The 21625-nt window shown below is 39.9% G+C and overlaps 1 protein-coding gene and 1 long non-coding RNA gene across 4 annotated transcripts in view; one reads left to right on the top strand and one right to left on the bottom strand.

Annotated features, from left to right (window-relative positions):
- The window catches only part of LOC133550034 (uncharacterized protein C14orf132), a 115107-nt gene that overhangs the window by 11474 nt on the left and 82008 nt on the right, over positions 1-21625 (bottom strand).
- LOC133550035 (uncharacterized) overlaps positions 1-21625 on the top strand; it is a 262035-nt gene that overhangs the window by 189031 nt on the left and 51379 nt on the right. Inside the window, exon 4 of one of the 3 annotated variants that reach the window (XR_009806222.1) lies at positions 293-459. The exons of the other annotated variants lie outside the window; for them this stretch is intronic. This is a non-coding gene — a long non-coding RNA (uncharacterized LOC133550035). The remainder of the gene's footprint in view (positions 1-292; positions 460-21625) is intronic. 3 annotated transcript variants of the gene reach the window in all.

The raw sequence follows: 21625 nt of genomic DNA, 5'->3' as shown, positions 1-21625 counted from the left end.
ATTCACTCTTCCCAGTCTGGTGCAGGTCTACAATTCTTGTCCCTCTTTGATCTTGGCTATAGTGGAGTTTGGAGTCTGACTGTTGGAGGCTGTGGACAGGTGTCTTTTATACAGCTAACGAGTTAAAACAAGTGCCATTAATACAGGTAACAAGTGGAGGACAGAAGAGCTTCTTAAAGAAGAAGTTACAGGTCACCAGGAATCCACGGCCCACTCTGCAGAGCTTCTACCAGCCCAGAGCCCACAGGACACCACCCACCCCAGGATGAACTGTTCTTACCGTTGCCCTCAGGTTGCTGGGACAGAAGCGTGAGCAGCTGGACCTCATTAGACTCCTAACTAGTGGACAGGTGTTCCAACCATACAGGTCCTCCCTCTTCCCCTTCATCATCTACTTCAGCCAGACTGCAAGTTTCATATTCATCTCTCTACTCCTCCATTGATGTTCTCATTCATCAGGTCAGTGTGTTCTCAGGTTCATTGTCATCTCTGGTCATTGTCATTTTAGGACATTGTCCGATTGCATTGGGACGGATTCATATGTTTTTAGACACATTTACAAGGATAATTCTGGGAAATCCTTTATCTTTCTATTGTGTTGCTAGTGTTTTAGTGAGTTTAGTAGTACCTGATAGTCGGAGGGGTGTGTCCACGGGTATGTTGACGCGCAGTGTCTAAGGGAAGTTGACGGCAGCTTTATGGGCGGCACAAGCTAACCTGATCTCCGATAAGAAGAGACTTTTACCACAATTTTCTCACCGAAACCTGCTGGTTGACATTTGGTTGGGATCCATGTTCGCTCTGATTCATAGTAAAGTTTCACCTCCGTGAATTTTAAACAAGGAATAACTGTGTGTTTGTGTGGCTAAAGGCTAAAGCTTCCCAACTCCATCTTTCTACTTTGACTTCTCCATTATTAATTGAACAAATTGCAAAGGATTCAGCAACACAGATCTCCAAAATACTGTGTAATTATGTGGTTAAAGCAGACGACTTTTAGCTGTGTGTGTGCGCAGCGCTCATATTTCCTACCAGTCTGTGACGTCAAGCGTACACGTCATCATTACGCGATGTTTTCAAGAAAAAACTTCCCGAAAATTTAAAATTGCAATTTAGTAAACTAAAAAGGCCGTATTGGCATGTGTTGCAATGTTAATATTTCATCATTGATATATAAACTATCAGACTGCGTGGTGGGTAGTAGTGGGTTTCAGTAGGCCTTTAAACAATATTTGACAATGGATGCAAAAGAGTAGGAATGTATAGTACATGCTGCTTTCTGTTATCACTGCAAGTTGTTTTTGAGCTGGCTTGTGCAAAATTTCAAAAACCATTCAGCATAACTACTGAGTAAAATATATAATTCCTTACACCAAGATTCTTTCAACTGACACGTTTGTTTGGTTTAAGATAAGAAGCTCTGCAGCAGGAGAGCAAACAGTTGAAAAACTTCAGTTGAAAAACTTATTGGGGTGTTACCATTTAGTGGTCAATTGTACGGAATATGTACTGTACTGTGCAATCTACTAATAAAAGTTTCAAACAATCAATCAATCTATCAGCATCCCCAGGTCACCACTGGCTTGAAGTCTTGCCCTCAGGGAGGCGCTATAAGACCATCAAAGCAGGGACAAATAGACTGAAAAACAGTTTCTATCCAAAAGCTGTTATTGCCCTAAACTCTGCACTTACTTCCATGAATTGATTTACGTGGACCCCGACTTAAACAAGTTGAAAAACTTTTTCGGGTGTTACCATTTAGTGGTCAATTGTACGGAATATGTACTGTACTGTGCAATCTACTAATACAAGTTTCAAGTTTATTCACAATACCATATAACAATTACAGTAGTGGTGAAATGTCATCATTTAAAGATGTTGGTGCGTGAAAGGGTCCCCCAAATAAGCTAAAAGAAGCTTTTGACAGGGGGTCCAGAGGACAGTATATATATAGTTTCAATCAATCAAAACCTGAACACTCACCACTTTATTAACTTGCTTAGCTGTGCAATATGTTTTTAACATTTTAATTATGTTATTTTATTTTATTTTTTATTATTGTTTGTTGTATTTTATGTAGGTTGTTTTAAAAGCGGGCTTCACGGTGGAAGAGGGGTTATTGCGTCTGTCTTACAATACGAAGGTCCTGAATACTCCTGGGTTCAATACCGGGCTCGGGATCTTTCTGTGTGGAGTTTGCATGTTCTCCCCGTGAATGCGTGGGTTCCCTCCGGGTACTCCGGCTTCCTCCCACTTCCAAAGACATGCACCTGGGGATAGGTTGATTGGCAACACTAAAATTGGCCCTAGTGTGTGAATGTGAGTGTGAATGTTGTCTGTCTAGCTGTGTTGGCCCTGCGATGAGGTGGCGACTTGTCCAGGGTGTACCCTGCCTTCCGCCTGATTGTAGCTGAGATAGGCACCCGCGCCCCCAAAGGGAATAAGCGGTAGAAATGGATGGATGGATGGGATGTTTTTAAAAAAAACGAGCTGGATTGCTGTTCAATTTCATTGTTTCCATGCAATGACAATAAAGGGATTCTGATTTTTTATTGTCATTGCAACCAGGACAACGAAATTTAATTTTCAGTCCTAACTCGTTCAAGATTAGACATACCGTATTTTCCGGACCATAGGGCGCACCCGTTTATAAGGCGCATTGCCGATGGTCTATATTTGATCTTTTTTCATATATAAGGTGCACCGGATTTTAGGGTGCATTAAAGGAGTCATATTATTATTTTTTTTTTCTTAAATGTAAAACACTTCCTTGTGGTCTACATAACATGTAATAGTGGTTCTTTGGTCAAAATGTTGCATTGATTATGTTTTACAGATCATTTGCACGTCGCTTTCAAATAAACAAGCTTTGTTTTTCTCCAACAATCATCTACATCAATGCAAGAGTTTGGCCAACAAAAATAAACAAGACTGATACCTCTCACATCTACTACACTAGGGGTCGGAAATCTTTTTGGCCGAAAGCGCCATGAAAGCCAAATATTTGATATAGGGAACATATTCACCATTAATGAGTTGCATATTAACATGCAAATTTGTAACATATTGGCTCTTAATTAGTCCTTTTTAAGTACTTATTAATGCCTTTTTCTGCATGGCCTTATTTTACAAGCAGTAAGCCATTAACTAAAAGTCTTCCCTCAATAACCTCAGAATTATTGCTTATTAGTAACCCTAACCCTTATATGGTCCCCTAGTGTCCAAATAACTCTTAATTAAGTCTTTGTTACTTAGAATAAGTTCCCCATACTAAAGTGTTACCAATATTTTTTAACACTGAATACAACTAAATGTGCGCATTTTAAGTTAGACTAACAATTTCAGTATAATAAGTCTCTTATTCTTTTTAATAACATTGTTATTCTGAAGCTAAAAAATAAGAAATAAAATACTTCTTACCATAAATGCGACTTCTTGGATTGATGGAATAAAATGCATGAGATTGTTTTTAATTTTGGTTTTTATTTTTAACCCTGTGATTACCAGCGGAATTATTAATTACTTATCGTGTTAAGCAACGTCAGTTACGATTTATTTGAGAGCCAGATGCAGTCATCAAAAGAGCCACATCTGGCTCTAGAGCGGCAGGTTCCCTACCCCTGTACTACACAATCTTTGTGTCTCACCGACAACTCAGCCTGCGTTCAGTTCGATGAGATGACAAAACATTACAGTTAGTATTGATGTTAACGGAACACTGGCAATGTTAGTAGTTAAAATAAAGGACAAGTGTGCATCCCAGTCAACAAACTTAAGACTTTATAGACAAGTTGTGGCAAAGTTCGTGATACATCCCCCCGCTGCCTGGTACCTTTCAGTCTCAGCAGCTGACGGAAGGACGCTAGTTGCTCGTTCATAATGAAACCACAAAATCAAATATTTGCGCTCTAAAACGCACACCGAGAATGAAGTAGAAGCGATTGAAATTAAGTGAAACGAAGCGATCGGCTCAGGAACATTTTCAAAGCAAAGACTGCCACGTTTTCTCCAGCTTAACGGCACCGTACCAGTTCTTAACAGTACCAATTTTCTGTACTTTTTTGTGGGTTAATAAATATTGATTTTGATAACAAAATTAAAATGTTACTGCAGCATTTAAAAATGAGCTGACTATGATAATTGTCCAGTTATTTTAAAATGTATATTAACACCAGATTTCAAGTATGACATTAAGTTGCGATTAAAATTGCAAATCTGAGAAATTAGATATCAGTGGTGTATGCCGTATTTCCTTGAATTGCCGCTGGGTATATGTTATCCGCATGCCTCGTTTTACCGCCGGGTCAAACTCGTTTTGCAAAAATAATTAGTAAATTGTTCAACTATATAAGCCGTCTCCTCTCACTCTCTCTTAGACTACATTTATTGGGTAAATAGTGAATAATTGGAGCATCCCCCCAAGGTAAAATACAGTCCTTTACAGGCTCCCGTATATTAACAGTGTTTTTTATTAAATGTGCTTTTCATGATGGTATCCTTACATCTTACTCAAATTTATAAGCGCAGGACTAAATTCACCTCATGCCTTTGGTAAGCGCAGGAGTGAGAATGGGTTTTAAATTAATTAGCGCTTCGGCGGTAATTCAAGGAAATACGATAGTTTATGGTGTTTTGGCCAGTTCAGTCTTTGGGGAATCTCGTCTTTTATTGCAACCTATAAAGTGTTAATACAGTAAGTGTTGCACTTATTCCGCTCCAACTGTTTGATTGTAACTTGCATCTTAGTTGTGGTTTTCATTCAATGGGATCTGCAACTTTTTTGGTGTTTTGACCATTATTCAAAATCATTATGTAAGACAAGAACACATTTGTTTTTATTTTTTAATGTATTCTAAATATTAAATACATGTGATCAAAAATGAGCTTTCAATGGAGCCAATGGGAATCACTCTATTCTGCCTATAAAGCCCTTTAAAAAAATCATCAAAACACCTCTATTAGGCTTTTATATACATACTGTAAGTATATATGTAATGTAGTAACAGGCACGTTTATAATATGTAATAAGTACATATGCGCTGCATATGTACTGCATTGATTTAAAAAATGAATCGCGACGTTTGCTTTTATTTTTAAAACATCAATGCAGACTTCATGAAAGTCAACAAAAATAATAAAACGTCTCTTACTGTATAAGTTCTGTTGTCATTAAAATGCTGACTGTTAGGATGTTGATGTAGTTCTGTTTAGATCAGGGGTGTCAAACTCAAATACAGAGTGGGCCAAAAATTTAAACTGAACGAACCCGCGGGCCAAGGTTGAACAAATTAACCTTTTAATAGGGACCCAAACAAGTGTTGCATTGAATATTGAACAAGCGAGACTTATATGACTTTATAGTGACATGCAAAATCGAGTTTCAAATAATACTAATAATTTAAAAATAGCAATGACATATCAAATCAAATTTAAATAGAAATTGAATGCCTCTTTTCTATTTGCAGCCTTCTCAGGTAAATATCAAAATAAAGTTTTCCCACAGGCTAATTATACATTTGCATATTGTAGCGTCAAGGAAGAGGTAGTGCTGCAAGGGGTTCTGTGTATTTGTTCTGTTGTGTTTATGTTGTGTTACAGTGCGGATGTTCTCCCGAAATTTGCTTGTCATTCTCGTTTAGTGTTGGTTCACAGTGTGGCGCATATTTGTAACAGTCTTAAAGTTGTTTATACGGCCACCCTCAGTGTGACCTGTATGGCTGTTGATCAAGCTTGCATTGCATTAGCGTGTGTGTGTGTGTGTGTGTGTGTAAAAGCCACATATATCATGTGACTAGGCCGGCACGCTGTTTCTACGTAGGAAAAGCGGACGTGACGAAAGGTTTTAGAGGACGCTTGAGGCAGTGCTTTTAAGGCACGCCCCCAATATTGTTGTCCAGGTGGGAATCGGGAGAAATTTGGGAGAATGGTTGCCCCCTGGTGATTTTCGGGAAGGGCACTGAAATTTGGGAGTCTCCTTGGAAAATTGGGGGTGAGGGTTAGTTATCAAGTATGGGTATTAGCGGTGAATGCGGTGTTACAGCTACACCGCCGCTGTATAATACCGGCGGGCCAGCTCTAATGTTAATTTGATATTGCCTCAAGGGCCAAATGAATATACACGGTGGGCCAAATTTGGCCCGCGGGCCAGAGTTTGACACCCATGGTTTAGATGAAGACTATGAATGACTCATAATCTTCGAAAAGGCAAGTAGAACCATTGATTGATTGATTGAAACTTTTATTAGTGGATTGCACAGTACAGTACATATTTCGTACAATTCACCACTAAATGGTAACACCCGAATACGTTTTTCAACTTGTTTAAGTCGGGGTCCACGTTAATCAATTCATGGTATTCCACGTTAATCAATTCAAGCGTCTTTTCGTGTCATCGCCATTACCGGGTCTAAACTGGATGCATTTTTTTTTGTCAATTTCTTTGTTGGTATTGAACCTTTCAACATATACCCAGAGGTAGTTTGGCTGAGTCCGCTCTAAGTGCTGCTGGAGTGATCGCCGAAGTGCGACAAGGCAGCTGAGTCGGTGCCATAACGTGACACTTGGATTTTACGTGAATCGGTACCTGGTAAAACTGACAAAATTTGGTCGGTGTCAAACAACAGTATCAGATTCGGTACTCATCCCTAAATGCAACACAAAGTGCTTTACACCAGTAAAAATATTAGAGATAAAATATAAGATAATATAAATAGGAAAAAAAGAATAATGATAATGACTGTATTAAATTGAAGAGGAGTGAGATTAATACATTCATCCATCCGTTTTCTGCTGCTTCTCCCTTATATGTTCATAAATATTATATTGCATGATTTGTATACCTCTTTAAAACATTCTCCTCAAAACACAATGTGGGGGAACAATAAAGTTATAGTGAAATACTGTAATAACCAAACATTTATCAAATAAAGCTTCCTGTTACATTGACTTCTCCCAACATTCAGCCGTTAGCCAACAGAAGCTCTCAACCCTGTCTGCATTCTTTATATTTATGTTTTATTCAGTAAGTCTTTGTCCACAGAAGCGAGTTGTTTGCATAAATTGGGAAGTGTTCTCTACAAAACAAAGTGGGGCAAAAATATTCCAGTTGATGTTGCTGACATCTACATATTTTATTTTTATTTTCTAATTCTGTGCCTATAGTTACAATATGTGTATGCATCACTATGGCTCTTCCTCGACAGGGCTGCTCTCATGTCTTTTCTCCAAAGTCACAATTCCCATGTTCGTGTTGGACATGACATAATGCGGCAAGAGGCTGATAACTAATGGATCGGAGGGAAAGTCGGCAGGGACCTCAGGAGGGGAGTATTCCGAAGTGTCTTAGCACTTAAGTGGGCGAAGACGGTCATCCGCTATGCGTTTTCTGACAGGGGTCGTCGCATGCTTATTGACATTTCATGGTTCAGTGACTTCAGTGGCACTGTACAACATGCTACTCCATATGGTAACGATTGAGCACAGCAAAGAGAAAGAACTGTTTTGAAAAAGTCGTAAAGGTTAACATTCATCATTTTTGCTCCGACCAGATCAAAAAATAAAAGAGTGAAGCTTGCTTTAGTGGCGTCCTATTGACTAAGCCGGAAAACCCCTAAAACAGGGGTGTCCAAACTTTATCCACTGAAGGTTGCACACTGAAAAATCGAAGCAAGCGGGGGCCATTTTGATATTTTTTATTTTAAAATACAATACGATATATTAGGGGTGTGGGAAAAATCGATTCGAATACGAATCGAATCGTTTACATTGTGCCATTCAGAATCGATTCTTATTTATAAAAAATCGATTTCTTTTTTATTTTTATTTTATTTTATTTATTTATTTATTTTTTTAATCGATCCAACAAACCACTACACAGCAATACCATAACAATGCAATCCAATTACAAAACCAAACCTGACCCAGCAACACTCAGAATTGCAATAAACAGAGCAATTGAGAGGAGACACAAAGACGACACAGAACAAACCAAAAGTAGTGAAACAAAAATGAATATTATCAACAACAGTATCAATATTAATTATAATTTAAGCATAGCAGTGATTAAAAATCCCTCATTGACATTATCGTTAGACATTTATAAAAAATAAAAAAAAGAACAATGGCTTACACTTGCATCGCATCTCATAAGCTTGACAACACACTGTGTCCATTGATTTCACAAAGATAAAATAAGTCATATTTTTGGTACGTTTAATAGTTAAAACAAATTTACATTATTGCAATCAGTTGATAAAACATTGTCCTTTACAATTATAAAAGCTTTTTAAAAAAAAAAATCTACTACTCTGCTCGCATGTCAGTAGACTGGGGTAGATCCTGCTGAAATCCTATGTATTGAATGAATACAGAATCGTTTTGAATCGGAAAAATATTGTTTTTGAATCGAGATTCGAACCGAATCGAAAAAAACCCCGATATATTATCGAATCGTGACCCCAAGAATCGATACTGAATCGAATCGTGGGACACCCAAAGATTCACAGCCCTACAATATATGTATAAAAAATATACATTTCGGCCTCCACTCAGTCTTGATCCCAGGGACTCCAAAGGGTTTTGGTCCAAAAAATATTAAAATGTGTCATTATTCAGTATTATTTTTTTATTATTATTTAGGTTTTAAATCTCTAGATCAACATTAGGTCTATCTGTCAATATAATGATTTTAAAGATATAAGTTGTATGCTCTTTTTGTCACTAAAAAAACAACTGTATTTTTATGGAAAAATCACAAAATATGCAATATTTTCACCCAATAATTTTTTCAAGTGGAATATTTGAGATTATATAATAATTGGAGCCTTAAAAAAGTAAATAACTAATAACACAATTGATTTGAATTCATTTTTATTTTTTGAGCAATAACACTTAAAAACAAATCACACTAAAATTATTGGGGATCTAAAAGGGTACTACTCATTAAAGTGTTAAAAAATAAATTATACATTTTTTTACTGTTTACTTTTAACACAAAAATCTCGAGATCAACTTCAGATCTATCCGTCAGTTATAAGTTTTATTGTTTTTTTTTTTTGTTTGTTCGTTTTAGGCCCTTCTTAAAAAAAAAACAGGTCAGTTTTTTATATGGCAAACACAAAATATGCAACATTTTCCCCAAAATATCTCAAAGTGGAACATTTAAAGTGTCGTAATTGGAGCCTTGAATATGTCAATAATTCATAATGGCATTAATTTTGTGTTATTAAAGTAAACATTGCAACATTTTCTTGTTACATTTCACCCGTTTGCTCTTTATATCACTTTTTACGTATTTTTTTAATTTGCCGTGTGGCCGTTAAAGAATTACCTGGGGGCCGCAAATGGCCCCCGGGCCGCACTTTGGACACCCCTGCCCTAAAACAAGTAATTATTTAGCCTAAGCCTCGTTTCAGCCACACTAAATCACCGTTTAAGGTCCCCCTCCTCAGACAATTTTTTACACGGGTAAGTGCGCCGTGTATTTCTTGAATCTCCGGCTCTTAACTCTGTATGGACCCATTGATCGTTTGCAAACTGAGTTCGGAGAGAAAGTGACGTCGGAAAGAATGCGCCACGGCCAGCTTCATAACAACCCGTTCGGTAATGTGTTAGTAATTTCACACACAAGTCGCTCCTGAGTATAAGTCGCACCCCCGGCCAAACTATGAAAAAACTGCGACTTATAGTCTGAAAAATACGGTATGTGTCCTCTTTTTGGGATTTCAAAATTTAGTCAGCCTACTCAATTTACTATACTACACTATTTTGCAACCTTGTTTAGAAGTCAGTTTTTAAAAAAAACATAAGTATAATGAACATTGTATCAATGTCTTGTGCCTGCTGGGGTATATGCCCATAAATACAAATCATTGCAGGGAAGGAATGTGTTTTGGGAGTAACACTGTCAGGTCACATTTGAGATAAAAGGCTCAAAACACTGGCAAAAAAATATTCTGCACACTTGTTTCCCTTTAGTTGAAACGCCCTGCAATCTCCGACCGGATATCCTCAAATTTGTTCATCCCAGCAGAAGAGAGCCATGCTGACAGCTGGAAACGCTCCTGTCTGATCCTGTTACTCTTGTGTCTGATATCCAAAAGCAGCAGCACACCTTTTAAAATTCCTACCATCTGACCAGTCCTACTAAAACATAGAACCACCGCAGCCAGATATGATGCATGTCGTACATCTATCTGCCCGGGTGTTATGGTTGAAGTCCTTGAGATCTTCAAGGCAGATGGTTTGGTATCTGTGGGCTACAGGGATGGGAAATGTTTCCTGACAGCTGCTACTGTCACATCGTGTTCCTCCCCGTTTACAACAGGAAACTAACCCATCTGTCAAAGTCCTACTAATAACTGCATTGCCTCGGTAAACAAAGATTATTGTTGTTTTCAGAACGTTACTATGTGAAGGGTTTGGATATTTTTAAAGCTAACTACACATTTTGCTAGCATACACAAAACCTAAAAAAAATTGTTTATTGATATTCCTATCATATTTCTTCATGCTAAGACCATATTCGTATTATAGTTAACTAGTTATTACTAGGGGTGTAATGATACGTGTATTTGTATTGAACCGTTTCGGTACGGGGGTTCCGGCTCGGTGCGGAGGAGTACCAAACGAGTTCCACACGAACATATGCCTAAGTCTTAACAAGCTGCTCCGCTCCATTCTGCCTCTGTCTGTACACAGCACCCAGCATTGTCCCTTCCACACAACCATCTGATTGGTTACAACCGTAGCGGTAACGAGCCAATCAGCAGTGCGTATTCAGAGCGCATCTAGTCAGCGCTTCAGCGTCGAGCAGATAGCTTTAGCAGGTGAGCAACAGACTCTCCCCAAATTATACTAGACACTTCCAAGTCAACTACTTTCTAAACATCACTATGAGCCCGTATATCTTCTAGAAACAAACTGCAGCTCAGCTCACTCGCAGTTCTGGCTTAAGGTGAAGGCTAGTTAGCTTTTAGGGTAACGTAAGCTAATTTTGCAGTGTGTGCGTGTGTGGAGGTTTGTGTGTGCGCGTGTGTGTGTGTGTTACGGACAGTGTTGATTGAGGTGTGTTGAAGCAGCAAAAAAGGACATTATGTTAGATGAAGAGTTTCTGTCTCTGATAGTGTATATAATAATGTAAGTGCATCATAAAGCCTACATGAACTCCATGTTGTTCAGGGATGAATAGTCTCTCCTATTGCTTTTGTGATATTTTTTCAGCTATGGTTACATGAATCATTAGTAATGTAGCAGCCTAGTTTTGAATGGCAGGGTCCCTGCTATCACATGTTGATACAAATATAACATTTACATAATAAAAGTCAACTACAGGCTTCCCCAATGCTGTAATAAATTAAGTATGATGAGTTGACTTGAAACTGTGGAATGTTGCACTTTTTTTATGGAGAAGAAAAGTTGTGTCATTTTATTTAATCAAAGCAACAACTTAGGCAGTTTAATGTTGATTAACGTGGGCAGAATTATTATAGTGTTCCCAATGTTAAAAGGATAAAGCCATTGTTTAGAAATTTGGTAAATAAATAACCCAAAAATGTATATTTTGTTGTTTTCTTACTGTACCGAAAATGAACCGAACCGTGACCTCTAAACCGAAGTACGTACCGAACCGAAATTTTTGTGTACCGTTACACCAGGGGTGCCCATTACGTCGATCGCGGTCGACTGTGTCAGTCGATCTCAAGCCAGGCATTAAAAAATAGACATAAAAATGAGCAATCATCAATCATACAAAGACTTCACTTTCGTCAGTTGTTTGACATTCTCGGCACCCGAGGATCTTGTGAGATGACGCTGGCTGCTGCGAACTCATATTTAAGAAAAAAATCACTAACAGGGCGGACGCAGAGAAACACATTTTATTTCTAGAGACTCCGTACCTACTGTCAAAACTCTAAAGACCGGCAGCACAGTTCCTGTCTTCACCATAAAAGACCTGTTTCATCCTGCCTGTGCTAACAAAATAAGAGTCTCAGAAAGCTAGCGTGCACAAGCTAGCAAGCTACGGAGTTTGATGCCAATGTATTTCTCCCCCGCCCTCAACGACCGCTTTCTCACTTGCTTGCCCACCCGCACACTCACTGACGTCACTCACCTGCTGCCAGACATTGAAGGGCCACACACATATGTTACTCTCATAACAAAGTGTTTAAAAACGAGTATGCAAGTTGGACAAATGAGATGCCAAAAACCAACCACTTTCATGTGGTATTGGACAGAAAGAAAGGAGGACTTTTTTTTTCCTCCATTTGAAAATGCGGACGTTATCAGCACCACTGTCTAATTCCAATCAATGCAAGTCATCAGAATCAAATACACCAACTTATATTCTTGTCTTCATGAAAGAAAGGAATCTATGTGTTAAACATGCTTGTATTATCATTAAACACCATTAACTTGTTAACAAAAATGTCTCTTTCATAAATAAATAAATATAAATTATGAATAGGAATGAGGTAGATCTCCTCGACTTGGTCAATTGAAAAGTAGCTCGCCTGCAGAAAAAGTGTGAGCGCCCCTGACCTCCACCCTTAGTTATTACTATAAATGGTCAGTTTTAAAGTAACACATATAACACACAATAGAGCCCTGACATGAGGGTGCGAGGTATTTGCGAGCGGCAAAAATTATTTAGATAGGCCTTCTTGTTTTCTAACCTGGTCGTGTTAAATGTATTACCGCAAAGTATAAAATATTAATTATAAACCTGTTTACGACATCTTAAATATGTTTTTTTTTGCTTTATTATGGTTTTACACTTATTTAATCCAATATAATACACATAAACATTGAAAATGTACTGACTCTGGAAGAAATAGCTTTGTCTAGTGGCCAATACTACTGTGTTATTTACATATTTAGTTAATTTAGCCATGTTCAAGCTGGAAAATGCTTTATTTCGGCCAAAAATATGTGATAAGGGATGACCCTATCAATTGGTGGAGAGCGAAATTAAAGGCCTACTGAAACCCACTACTACCGACCACGCAGTCTGATAGTTTATATATCAATGATGAAATATTAGCATTGCAACACATGCCAATGCGGCCTTTTTAGTTTACTAAATTGCAATTTTAAATTTCCCGCGGAGTTTCTTGTTGAAAACATCGCGGAATGATGACGCGTATGATGACGTGTGTTTGTGACGTCTCCGGTTGGGGGGAGGACATATAAGCCCAGCACCACTTGCGGCTAAAAGTCATCTCTTTTCATCGCATTATTACACAGTAATTTGGACATCTGTGTTGCGGATTCTTTTGCAATTTGTTCAATTAATAATGGAGACGTCAAATTAGAAAGCTGTTGGTGGAAAGCGGTGGATTGCAGCTGCCTCTAGCAACCGAGACACAGCCTCTGTTTCTTTGTTTGTTGTGAAGCTTTAACACAGAGCGGTCAAGCGAACATGTTTGTCTATGTCAACCAGCAAGTTTTTGGATGAGAAAATTGTGACATTAAGTCGACTCTTACCGGATACATACGTGGATTATATCTCCTCCTGCAGCTCAAAAAGGCAGGTGTGATCTTGGCTCCTCTGCTTTTCTGAAAGACACTGGCGTTCACCGCAGCCATCCGACTTTGAGGTATGACTTTACAATCTCACTAAAACACTATTAAAACAATAAGCAGATAAGGGATCTTCCAGAAATATCCTAGTAAATGTGTCTAATTACATCTGAAACGCTCACACTGCCGCCGCCCGGAGCCGTCGCTTTTTCTTGTTCTCTTTTGTGCTTCAGTCTAACTTTCCTCATCCACAAATCTTTCATCCTCGCTCAAATTAATGGGGACATTATCGCTTTCTCGGTCCGAATAGCTCTTGCTGCTTGAGGCTATGATTATAAACAATGTGAGGATGTGTGGAGCCCTACAACCAGTGATCTCACGCGCACATCGTCTGCTACTTCCGGTAAAAGCAAGGCTTTTTAATTAGCGACCAAAAGTTGCGAAGTTTACCGTGGATGTTCTCTACTAAATCCTTTCAGTAAAAATATGGCAATATCGCGAAATGATCAAGTATGACACATAGAATGGACCTGCTATTATCGTTTAAATAAGAAAAATCTAATTTCAGTAGGCCTTTAAGGTTGCTTGATGTTAATATGCGTCACATAATGTAATTGAAATGTAAAATAAATCACACAATGTTTCAGACAGATACTTTAAAACATATGTTACAGTAGCTACAAAATAACCTTGTAGCTAAAACTGGCACATTTATAGCAATGTTGGTTGATGTCCATTGTACCAGTCCAAATAAACTAATAAGAATACAGTAATAAATAGACCTGGGCCCTCCTCTAATAACAGTTGCGTAGATGTCCAACTAGATATAGGCGTACGTTCAAATCCAGAAAACATCGAATGCAAGACAAAAGTCACGTGTTAAAGTGTGCACACACAAATCTAAGCACATGTCCTCGAGATCTACAATCTCTGCCCAATCACAATTCAGTAGGAGGGTCTTTTTTCCTCACGATTCCAGCAAACGACAGAGGGTTGAGATTGAGAGCCTGTCAATGCTGTGTGCCCCGGTGATAACCACACACAGGCTGAAATAAAAAAGAAACGTCGGACATCAGGAAGAAGGTGAAGAAGAAGATGGATGTGCATGGCCAAAACAGACAGGCGGACCCGAGATGAAGTAGTGCTGCACCCCGATTGAAAAGATAGTGCCTGCATGGATATGTGAAAATGAAGAGGTGGATGACTTTGATTGCTACAAATATAAATAGAATTTGTGTAACTTACACCAAAGTGTGTTCATACAACATCCTGCTCACAGATAGTTTCATGCAAAAAAATTCATATTTAGTTTATCTTTTAAATTTAAACATGTCAGCGTTACCAACAAATATCTGAAAGACTGAATCTTTTCTCAACGTTCAATTTATTGTTAAAACCCGGGAGAGGTCTTTTGCTGTAGCAGCCGTACGTGACACAAAGGCAGGTCGTTCCTCCAGTCCCAATATGCTGTGAATTTTGTTTGAACACATCGCCTATTGATGCACATAATTACTATACAAGATATGCTGTAAACGGTCATGTTGTCATACCTAGTTCAAAGACAGTAAGTTATACAGCCATTGCTTATTTGAATAATATGCCACTTGAAATTTGTCTAATGCAGTGGTTCCTAACCTGGGTTCGATCGAACCCTAGGGGTTCGGCGGAGCCTCCGCCGCGGAGGTCAAGACACACCCGACTCATCGTGTAAAAAAAAACTTTTCCCTATTGCCGTATCATGGATACCCCCCAAACAATGTTCCCTCTAATTTTCCATCTGATGGGCAGGTGTGTAATTTGTTGTGAGTTCATGCACTGTGTTGGTTTTGTCCTTTGAACAAGGTGATGTTCATGCACGGTTCATTTTGTGCACCAGTAAAAAGACCCACAACTCTTTCTTGAATTTAAACAAACAACAATATTTTGGGGCGGTGCAGTTGGGAGAGCGGCCGTGCCAGCGACCTGAGGGTTCCTGGTTCGATCCCCACCTTCTACCAACCTTGTCATGTTCGCTGTGTCCTTGAGCAAGACACTTCACCCTTGCTCCTGATGGCTCGTGGTTAGCGCCTTGCATGGCAGCTCCCGCCATCAGTATGTGAATGTGTGTGTGAATGGGTGAATGTGGAAATAGTGTCGAAGCGCTTTGAGTACCCTGAAGGTAGGAAAGCGCTATACAAATATAACCCATTTACCATTTATTTTTCACTAAAGAAAGGTTCGGTAAATGTGTAAATGAAATTGTTGGGGTTCAGTACCTCCAACAAGGTTAAGAACCACTGGTCTAATAGTAGTTAAATAAAGTTAAAGTACCAATGATAGTCACACACACACTATGTGTGGTGAAATTTGTCCTCTGCATTTGACCCATCCCCTTGATCACACCCTGGGTAGTGAGGGGAGCAGTGGGCAGCAGCAGTGCCGCGCCCGGGATAAATCTTTAGAGAACGAGTGCAAAGGTATTTACTGGTATGGAAATGTCCACAGTTGAGGGATTGGCATTAAACTAAATAAATGTGTTATTTAATGTGTTATTTTGTACCCGCGTTCATTTTCTCGATGTGGAGGAGCAGCGACTTTACTCTTAGCTCCTCCCGAATGACAGAGCTTCTCATCTATCTCATTATCCCTAAGGGAGAGCCCCGCCACCTCATTTTGGACGCTTGTATCCATGATTTTTTTTTCTTTCAGTCAATACCCCCAGCTCATGACCATAGGTGAGGGTGGGAACGTAGATTGACCGGTAAATTGGGAGCTTTGCCTTTCGGCTTACCTCCTTCACCACGACGGACCGATACTGGGTCCGCATCACTGCAGACGCTGCACCGACCCGCCTTTCGATATCACTATCCACTCTTCCCTCACTTGTGAACAAGACCCCGAGGTACTTGAACTCCTGCCCTTGGGGCAGGGTCTCCTCCCCAACACGCAGAAGCTACTCCACCCTTTTCCGGGCGAGAACCATGGACATGGACCTGTAGGTGCTGATTTTCATCCCAGTCGCTTTACACTAAGCTGCGAACCGGTCCAGTGAGAGCTGAAAATCCTGGCCAGATGAAGCCAGCAGGGCCACATTGTCCACAAATAGCAGAGATTTAATTCTGCAGCCGCCAAACCAGATACCCTCAACGTCCTGACTAGAAATTCTGTCCATAAAAGTTATGAACAGAACCGGTGACAAAGAGCAGCCTTGGCGAAATCCGACACTCACTGGAAACGGGTCCAAATTACTGCCGGCAATGCGGACCAAGCTCTGACACTGAACATAGAGGGAGCGGACCGCCACAATCATACTCTTTGAGCGCTATCCACAGGACTTACTGAGGGACACGGTCGAATGCCTTCTCCAAGTCCACAAAAAACATGTAGACTGGTTGGGCAAACTCCCAGGCACCGTAAAGGACCCTGCCGAGAGGATAGAGTTGGTCCACGGTTCCACAACCAGGACAAAAACCACACTGCTCCTCCTGAATCCGAGGTTCGACTATCCGACGTAGCCTCCTCTCTTTTATTTTAAACATACAGTCGCGATCAAACGTTCACATACACTTGTGAAGAACATAATGTCATGGCTGTCTTCAGTTTCCAATAATTTCTACAACTCTTAATTTTTTGTGATAGAGTGATTGGAGCACATACTTGGTCACAAAAAACATTCATGAAGTTTGGTTCTTTTTTGAATTTATTATGGGTCTACTGAAAATGTGACCAAATCTGCTGGGTCAAAAGTATACATACAGCAATGTTAATATTTGGTTACATGTCCCTTGGCAAGTTTCACTGCAATAAAGCGCTTTTGGTAGCCATCCACAAGCTTCTGGCTGAATTTTTGACCACTCCTCTTGACAGAATTGGTGGAGTTCAGCTAAATGTGTTGGTTTTCAGACAGGGACTTGTTTCTTCAGCATTGTCCACACGTTTAAGTCAGGACTTTGGGAAGGCCATTCTAAAACTTTAATTCTAGCCTGATTTATCCATTCCTTTACCACTTTTCATGTGTGTTTGGGGTCATTATCATGTTGGAACACCCAACTGCGCCCAAGACCTAATCTCAGGGCTGATGACTTTAGGTTGTCCTGAAGAATTTGGAGGTAATCCCCCTTTTTGTACCCTTTACTGTCTGTAAAGCACCAGTTCCATTGGCAGCAAAACAGCCCCAGAGCATGATACTACCAACACCATGCTTGACGGTAGGATGGTGTTCCTGGGATTAAAAGCCTCACCTTTTCTCCTCCAAACATATTGCTGGGTATTGTGGACAAACAACTAAATTTTTGTTTCATCTGACATCACATGGACAAATATAACACCTTCTGGAGGAAAGTTCTGTGGTCAGATGAAACAAAAATCGAGCTGTTTGGCCACAATAGCCAGCACTATGTTTGGAGGAGAAAAGGTGAGGCCTTTAATCATCAGCCCGGAGGTTGGGTCTTGGGCACAGTTGGGTGTTTTAACAGGACAATGACCCCAAACACACGTCAAAAGTCCTCAAGGAATGGCAAAATCAGGCTAGAATTAAGATTTTAGTATGGCCATTTCCAAAGTCCTAACTTAAACGTGTGTACAATGCTGAAGAAACAAGTCAATGTCAGAAAACCAACACATTTAGCTGAACTGCACCAATTCTGTCTGGAGGAGTGATCAAAAATTAACCAGAATCTTGTGAAGACTACCAAAAGCGCCTTATTGCAGTGAAACTTGCTAAGGGACATGTAAGCACATATTAACATTGCTGTATGTATACTTTTGACCCAGCAGATTTGGTCACATTTTCAGTGGAAACATAATAAATTCATAAAAGAACCAAACTTCATGAATGTTTTTTGTGACAAGTATGTGCTCCAATCACTCTATCACAAAGAATTAAGAGTTGTAGAAATTATTGCAAACTCAAGACAGCCATGACATTAAGTGCTTTACAAGTGTATGAAAACTATACTGACTCTATATTGATGGTGATGCCTTATATTCTGAACTCATGTAAAATATTTTCGTTGATTTATATTAATTTTTTAAATGTGTTTTGCAATGTTTTAAACAGTTTTATACAATGTAATGTTTTGTGTGGACCCCAGTAAGACCAGCTGACTGCCATGGAAATAGCTAATGGGGATCGTTTTCAAGAAAGAAAATAAACCACTGGTGGCTGCTATTACTTGTAACACAACAGGTCAGCATTGTGGAAAACCCCTCAAATCCAGCCGCTGTCCCAGCTCTGACATTACATTCAGTGGTGGGAAATTGTCTGGTTGATTTGGGCTACAGCGCCACAGGAAAATGCAGTTTTTTTGTACAGTCCCTGTCATGCATTGGGGTTATCGAGTCTCCTCCCACCTGCTCTGCTTCCATAGCCTGAGTCATTCTCCCCAGCTGTTGGTGGCGTGACATGGATGAGCACGCTAATTGTGGAATGGAATGAAGCGTAATTGCCTGCGCCACCAGTTACGCGCTCCCTGAAAAACCCTTCACAACATGGCCCTAAAAAAAAAAAAATGTGCACCTGTAAATGTTATCTGATAAAGCAGTGGTTCTCAACCTTTTTTCAGTGATGTACCACCTGTGAACATCTTTTTAAATCAAGTACCCCCTAATCAGAGCAAAGCATTTTTGGTTGAAAAAAAGAGATAAAGAAGTAAAATACAGCACTATGTCATCAGTTTCTGATTTATTAAATTGTATAACAGTGCAAATATTGCTCATTTGTAGTGGTCTTTCTTGAACTATTTGGAAAAAAAGATATAACAATATCTAAAAACTTGTTCAAAAATAAACAAGTGATTCAATTATAAATAAAGATTTCAACACATCAACTTAAAGTGCCCTCTTTGGGGATTGTAATAGAGATCCATCTGGATTCATCAACTTCATTCTAAACATTTCTTCACAAAAAAATACATCTTTGACATCAATGTTTATGGAACATGTCCACAAGCAATCGAGGTGTCAACACTGAATATTGCATTGTTGCATTTCTTTTCACAGTTTATGAACTTACATTCGTATTTTGTTGAAGTATTATTCAATAAATATATTTTTGAAGGATTTTTGATTTGTTGCTATTTTTTAGAATATTGAAAAAAAAAATCTCACGTACCCCTTGGCATACCTTCAAGTACCCCCAGGGCAGGGTATCTGCAGGTTTCAGCAAGTCAAATTTAAGACTTTTTAAGACCTTTCTAATGCCACCTTGAATGAAATTTAAGACCGAAAAAAAATAATAAAAAAACCTATAAATATAAGCGATGGTTGGGGATCCCACTGTACTACAACCTCAATGACAATCAGTCAAGTTTAGTTTTTGTATGTTTATTAATAAACAAACTGATAAGCACCACTCTGCCAAAGAGCTTATCAAAAATCTTGAGAGATCCAAAAACTTTGACATCCGTAAGAAACAAACCAACAACAACGCCAGTAAAAACATAATAACCGAGGTGAGGGTAAAAATAAATTACATTTCATTAACACATACCGAGACCCGTTGACTTGGTCGAAGAGCAGGTTTTGGATGTGAGGTGCTAATCCGTGTCTCGTAATATATGCTGTTTTATCCTTTCCGCAGGAAAACGTATTAGCAACCTGAGAATCAGGAAACATAACACGAAAAAGATCGCCAATCCCGTCATTTGAGGTGCAGGATTGATGTTTCACCACAGTGTGCAAGATCCATAACACCTCGGATTTTAATGTTGCTGTCCTGCCGAAGAAAAGTGTCAGGTCAGTGCTGCTAGCGGCAGTTGTTGCTAGCTGGGGGTGCGTTGGCGCTGGACCCACGCAGAACTGAAAGATGCCCGGTGTTTGTTTTTGGCTCTCTGCCGCGCACTGCATGTGCGATTCGACCGCTCTAATTCCCATGGTGCCAAGTTTGAGATCCTTCTTACAAAGTATGCACCTGGCCTCCTCGGGATTGGCAACAGGCTTAAGCCATCTTTTAATCCGGCTGTCCTCCAGCCAACGCTCGCAAAACTTGCATTTCCCCATGCTGACTGAAAGGCGGGACGACGCGAGGAAGAAAGGAAGGAGTCTGCACGCGACTTACACTGAAATCACTCCCTTTTACTCAAAGACGTGCCCCGAAAAAAAAAAAAAAAAACTGGCCCGACAATTTAAGACCATTGAGTACTGAATTTAAGACCATCTTAGGAATTTCTAATATATTTAATACGTTTTAAGGCCTTAATTTTAGACACATGAATTTAAGACTTTTTTAGGATCCGCGGATACCCTGCACGGGTACGCGTACCCCCATTGAGGAACCACTGCGATAGAGGGAATCCATCCATTCATCCATTTTCTACCGTTTATTCCCTTTGGGGTCGCTGGTGCCTATCTCAGCTACAATCGGGCGGAAGGCATTTTACACCCTGGACAAGTCGCCAACTCATCGCAGGGCCAACACAGTTAGACAGACAACATTCACACTCACATTCACACACTAGGGACAATTTCTTGTGTTGCCAATCAACCTATTCCCAGGTGCATGTCTTTGGAAGTGGGAGGAAGCCGGAGAACCCGGAGGGAACCCACGCATTCACGGTGAGAACATGCAAACTCCACACAGAAAGATCCCGAGCCCGGGATTGAACCCAGGACTACTCGGGACCTTCGTATTGTGAGGCAGACACACTAACCCCTCTCCCACCGTGAAGCCCATAGATCATGGGTGTCAAACTCTGGCCCGCGGGCCAAATCTGGCCCGCCATGTATTTTAATTTGGCCCTTGAGGCAATATCAATTTAGCATTAGAGCTGGCCTGCCGGTGTTATACAGTGTCGGTGCCGCTATAACACCGCATTCACCGCTAATACTCATACTTGCCAACCCTCCTAATTTTCCTGGTAGACTCCCGAAGTTCAGTGCCCCTCCCGAAAATCTCCCGGGGCAACCATTCTCCCGAATTTCTACCGATTTCCACCTGGACAAGTATATTGGGGGCGTGCATTTAAGGCACTGCCTTTAGCGTTCTCTACAACCTGTCGTCACGTCCCCTTTTCCTCCATACTTACAGCGTGTCACATAATATTTGTGGCTTTTACACACACACACACACACGCACAAGTGAATGCAAGGCATACTTGGTCAACAGCCATACAGGTCACACTGAGGG

The sequence above is a fragment of the Nerophis ophidion genome, linkage group LG03 (assembly GCF_033978795.1).
Source record: "Nerophis ophidion isolate RoL-2023_Sa linkage group LG03, RoL_Noph_v1.0, whole genome shotgun sequence".
Lineage (NCBI taxonomy): Eukaryota > Metazoa > Chordata > Actinopteri > Syngnathiformes > Syngnathidae > Nerophis > Nerophis ophidion.
Note: the sequence above shows the minus strand (reverse complement) of the source record. Positions and strands in the feature narration are given on the sequence as shown.